The sequence below is a fragment of the Garra rufa genome, chromosome 23 (assembly GCF_049309525.1).
Source record: "Garra rufa chromosome 23, GarRuf1.0, whole genome shotgun sequence".
NCBI lineage: Eukaryota > Metazoa > Chordata > Actinopteri > Cypriniformes > Cyprinidae > Garra > Garra rufa.
The window spans coordinates 22,683,269-22,689,268 of NC_133383.1; the positions used below are offsets into that span (position 1 = coordinate 22,683,269).

Genomic DNA, 6,000 nt, shown 5'->3' on the forward strand with positions numbered 1-6,000 from the left:
GTATGAATAGGATAAGATAGGATAGCAACAAGAATGTGAAAAGCATAGGACAACAGAACAGAATAGAATAAAATAGAAAAGAAAACAACAGGAATGGAATTGAATTGAAAAACACAGGGTAGGAAAGCATATGATAACAGGATAAGATCTGGCAGAAAAGAAAAGATTGTAGAATATAACAAAATAGAATAGAAAAGGGCAGAATCGAACTGAATAGAAAACGACAGGATAAGATAAGACAGGATGACATCTGATAGGGAAAATAGAATAGAATAGAATAGAATAGGGCAGGATGGAAAAGAGAATGAAAAGGATAAGATAGGATAGCGACAATAATGTGAAAAGCATAGGACATCAGAACAGAATAGAATAGGGCAGACTAGAATAGAATAGAAACAATACGAATTAATAGAATTGAAAAAGACAGGACTGGAAAGCATAGTAAATGGCAGGATAAGATCTGACAAGGAAAAACAACAGAATAGAATAGAATAGAATAGAATAGAATAGAATAGAATAGAATAGAATAGAATAGAATAGGGCAGGATGGGAAAGAGTATGCATAAGATAAGATACGATAGTGACAAGAATATGAAAAGCATAGAACAACAGAACATAATAGAACAGAACAGAACAGAAAACAATAGGAATGGTATAGAATTGAAAATGACAGGACAGGAAAGCATAGAATAAGACAGGATGAGATCTGATAGGGAAAAAAGAACATTATAGAATAGAATAGAATAGAATAGAATAGAATAGAATAGAATAGAATAGAATAGAATAGGGCATGATATGATAAGAAAGAATATGAATGAGATTGGATAGGTATATTATATGAACAGGAATAGGAATGGGATAGAATAGAATAGAATAGAATAGAATAGAATAGAATAGAATAGAATAGAATAGAATAGAATAAGAAAGAATAGGAGTGGGATTGGATAGATATATTATATAAACAGGAATAGAATAAGAAAGAACAGGAATGGATTGGATAGGTATATTATATGAACAGGAATAGAATAGAATAGAATAGAATAGAATAGAATAGAATAGAATAGAATAGAATAGAATAGAATAAGAAAGAATAGGAATGGGATTGGATAGGTATATTATATGAACATGAATAAAATAGAATAGAATACAATTGAACTCAATCAGAACAGAAAAGGATGGGATAAAAAAGCATAGAATAGAACAAAATAGAATGGAATAAGATAAGGCAAGAACTGGGTAGGAAAGAGTATGAAAAGGTTAGGATAGTAAAAGGAATATGGAAAGCATAGAACAAAACAGAATAGAATAGAATAGAAATGCATAGAATAGGACAAGGCAGGTCAAGATATGAAATAACAGGAAATGACACTATAAGTCAGGATATAATAGAATAGAATAAAATAGAATAGAATTTAATAGTATATTATAGAATATGTGTTGGGATAGGAATAGGATAGGATCCAATGGGATAGGATCCGATAGGATAGGAACAGGAAAGGAGAAGTAAATAGATAATATAAGAAAAAAAGAAGATTGTGAGACATAAGAACAGATTCTAAGAATAGAAAATAGCAAAGTTGGAAATGGATGAACTGGATATGATAGAACATTATAGGAATAGGTTACATGATAGGAAAAAGATGATAGTGAGATTTGAGAATAGATGAGAAATGCAGGGCATAGGACAGGACAGGATGTCATAGTAGAGGATGATAGAAGAACAGAGGGGATCTCAAAATGCTTGTGCATTCCTAGTAGTGTCTGGTCACAGCTGGGTAGACCCACAGCTTCTTACTGAGACTGAGACACTTAGACTGAGCTATTGAGGCAGTGAGGCAGTGGGTGAAAAGAGGAGGGGGTTCTTGCCTACGTGACTTTCTGTGCATAGCACCCACGTACCCCATCTGCCCTGTCCCCATCCTATCAAAGACAGTGTTTGGGGTGAGTACAACCCAAAATTTGATGGAACTGCAGAGACGGTGCATCACAAAAAAACACACAGACCATACAAAATGAGACAGATTCCTGTCTGACTGCCCATAGCAACAGCTCCAGTGCTGCACCGTTTCCATTGGGCGAGTCAGCCGGCTGCATGATATACCAGTGTCGGCATGCCAGCCAATCAGACGCTGTGTCTGCCTGAGCTGGATTCCACACTCACCATGGTAACAGAACTACACACTTGAGTCAGTCAAACATGGAGTTCTGACATCCATGAACCACATGTGACCGCTGACTCCATGCAAAGAGAAAAACCAGAAGATGCCATGAATCAACACTGTTTATGTTTGCGGTAGCATAAGGACATACAGAAGACAGACTCGCACTGAACAGTGATGCATGAAAGAGCTTATTGGAATTCCTCTGGTGCTACACAGCCATAAAAGATGCATTTAGTTTTGAGTGGTGGCGTGGTATGCTTCATATCTGTGGCTCTGAATAATAATTCCAACTAGATTATACATGTGTAAAAGTTGACGCCACTAGGTAACAAGGAGGTCTGCTCTCTAGATATGGCTCAAGTTTCTTTTTTATTGTATGTCAGGGTGAAGTCCATGCACACCTATTATTAACAAAAGTAATATCTATGTCCATAGCACAAAATTAGATTTATGTTAGGATCATAAATCAAAAATTAGATAAAAACTAGATGGAAATGCATAAACGTGAACCAGCTCTGCTTGGGAACAGCTTTGTCTGAACATGCTACACACATGAAATATGATGCTCAGTCAGTGTCATCATCTTTTAACCCTGATGAAGCCATGATTATTGGTTAGGAGAGAGTTAAAAGTCCCACCTATTCTCCATGATGATTGGCTCTCCTGGCTGTTCATCTCCCTGAGCTCAATCAGAGAGAAGCTCTTCACAAACTGGTACCAATGGCACTTTTCTACTGGCTGCAGATGCATCGGCATCAGTGACATCATTTTCCATCCCACCGCAGGGATGAAGGAAGAAACCCAGCTGCTGGCCAGCTGTGCAAATGACAAGAAAGAGAAAGAGAGAGTAAGTTTTCATAATGTTTTGTTTCTGTAAAGGTGACTTTCAGAAAATTTTCAGAAAATGGCTTGTAGATCTCTAGCAATAAAATGTATTTTTTTTTATTTTGTATTAAGCCAGCATAAAGACATTCTACATAATTCAACAAATAATAAATAAGCAATCTTAAAATGTGTGTAAATATACACAACCAGTCAAAAGTTTTTGAACAGTAAGATTTTTTCAAAGAAGCCTCTTACACTCATCAAGTCTGCATTTATTTGATCCAAAGTAGAGCAAAACTGAACATTTTTTAAATGTTTTTACTATTTAAAATAATTGTTTTCTAATTGAATATATTTTAAAATGTAATTTATTCCTGTGATTTCAAAGCTGAATTTTAGCATCATTACTGCAGTCTTCAGTGTCACATGATCCTTCAGAAATCATTCTAAGATTTGCTTCTCAAAAAACATTTTTTATTATTATTATGTTGAAAACAGCTAAGTAGAAATTTTCCCCCCCGTTTTTTATGATGTTTTTATCATCACTTTTGATCAATTTAAAGCTTAATTAAAATGTCTATAATACCCCTCCCCCCACTGTTTTAAATACTGATAATAATAAATGTTTCTTGAACACCAAATTAGCATTTTATTTATTAGAATTATTTCTGAAGGATCATGTGACACTGAAGACTGGAGTAATGATTCTGAAAATGTAGCTTTGATTACAGGAATAAATTACATTTTAAAATATATTCAAATAGAAAGCAGTTATTTTAAATAGTAAAAATATTTCACAATATTACTGCTTTTGCTGAATTATGGATCAAATAAATGCAGGCTTGGTGAGCAAAAGAGACTTCTTAAAAAAATATGAAAAATCTTACTGTTCAAAAACTTTTGACTACAAAATCAGTCTTAAGTAGCACAGGTATATGTGTAGCAACAATACATTGTATGCGCAAAATAATCGATTTTTCTTTTATGCCAAAAATGATTAGGATATTAACTAAAAACATTCAACAAATTTCCTACTGTAAATATTTCAAAACTTAATTTTTGATTAGTAATATGCATTGCTAAGAACTTTATTTGGACAACTTTAAAAGCGATTTTCTCAATATTTGCACCCTCAGATTCCAGATTTTCAAATAGTTGTATCTCAGCCAAATATTGTCCTAGCAAAACATACATCAATGGAAAGCTTATTTATTCAGCTTTCAGATGATGTATAAAACTCAATTTCAAAAAATAGACCCTTATGACTGGTTTTGTCGTCCAGGGTTACACATATATGTGACCCTGGACCACAAAACCAGTCTTAAGTCGCTGGGGTATATTTGTAGCAATAGCCAAAAATACATTGCATGGGTCAAAATTTTGGATTTTTCTTTTATGCCAAAAATCATTAGGAAATTAAGTAAAGATCATGTTCCATGAAGATTTTTTGTAAAATTCCTACTATAAATATATCAAAATGTAATTTTTGATTAGTAATATGCATTGTTAAGAACCTAATTTGGACAACTTTAAAGGTGATTTTCTCAGTATTTTGACTTTTTTGCACCCTCAGATTCCTGATTTTCAAATAGATGTATCTCGGCCAAATATTGTCCTATCCTAACAAACCATATATCAATAGAAAGCTTATCTATTGAGCTTTCATATGGTGTATATATCTCAGTTTTGTAAAATTTAACCTTATGACTGGTTTTGTCGTCCAGGGTTACACATATATGTTAAAATAACGTTGACAAATAATACAAATAAACAACCCTTGTAAATATCTTAGACATTTTTGTATTCAAATGGCGCCATCTAGTGGTGTGTTCCAGAAATAGAAAAGAGACGCACAAGTGACGGACATCTTTAAAACACAATTTAGAGAGTGTAAAACAAACTCGTTATTACATATAATAAGTAACATAACTTATTAGTTCGCAACCCAGCTATATTTACATATATTCATCACCTTACCTGCGATATGAGCTGAAAACCGATCTTATGGGGTGTGTGAGGTAACGAGGAAGAACTGCGCAGTTTAAATTCCTTCAGGAATACTCCATAGAGCCTTCCTGCACCTGTAACACCACCATCTGTGTATGTAGCCTCCATCAGAGCTGAGAGTAGAGGAGTTGTTGTTACTCACAACGGCGTTACTTTTACTAAGGATGAGCGGTTGAGTCACCGAGTGACGTCAGTGCGATTCATCCCACGCTCACTTGGCCTCACGAGCTCGTGCATGTTTCTTCTTTAACAGCACTACATAGCACGTTTCTTTAATTAATTAATTTTTTATTTTTTATTTGTGACCCTGGACCACAAAACCAGTCATAAGTAGCACGGGTATATTTGTAGCAATAGCCAAAAAATACATTTTAAATGATCGATTTTTTACGCCAAAACAACAACAACAACAACAACAAAATCATTAGGATATTAAGTAAAGATCATGTTCCATTAAGATATTTTGTACATTTTGTATATTTTCATACATTGTAAACTTTGATTAGTAACATAAACAAATTTGTTGGATCAGTAATATATGCATTTCTAAGAACTTAATTTGGGCAACTTTAAAGGCGATTTTCTGATGTTTAGATTTTTTATTTATTTCTGATTTTCAAATAGTTATATCTCGGCCAAATGTTACCCTATCCTAACAAACATCAATGGAAAGCTTATTTATTCAGCTTTCACATGATGTATAAATCTCAGTTTAAAAAATGTACCCTTATGAATGGTTTTGTCGTCCAGGGTCACATTTAAAGTTTGCTTGTACACTTCAGCTTCACTGCAACACGCTGTTTCAGAACAATCTACACTACCAGCCAAAAGTTTTTGGACAGTAAGATTTTTACTGTTTTTAAAAAGTCTCTTCTGCTCACCAACTCTGCATTTATTTGATCTAAAGTACAGCAAAAACAGTACAATTTTGAAATATATCACTATTTAAAATAACTGCTTTCTATTTGAATATATTTCGAAATGTCATTTATTCCTTTGATCAAAG

At 33.6% G+C, this 6,000-nt stretch overlaps 1 protein-coding gene across 1 annotated transcript in view; it reads right to left on the reverse strand.

Moving 5' to 3' along the window:
- The window catches only part of kdm6bb (lysine (K)-specific demethylase 6B, b), a 46,440-nt gene extending 41,327 nt beyond the window's left edge, over positions 1-5,113 (reverse strand). Inside the window, exons 1-2 of the mRNA XM_073829340.1 lie at positions 4,965-5,113; positions 2,801-2,978 (exon numbers count right to left, since the gene is read on the reverse strand). The gene's annotated coding sequence lies outside the window, so the exon portion shown is untranslated. The remainder of the gene's footprint in view (positions 1-2,800; positions 2,979-4,964) is intronic.
- Positions 5,114-6,000: the final 887 nt, after the last annotated feature.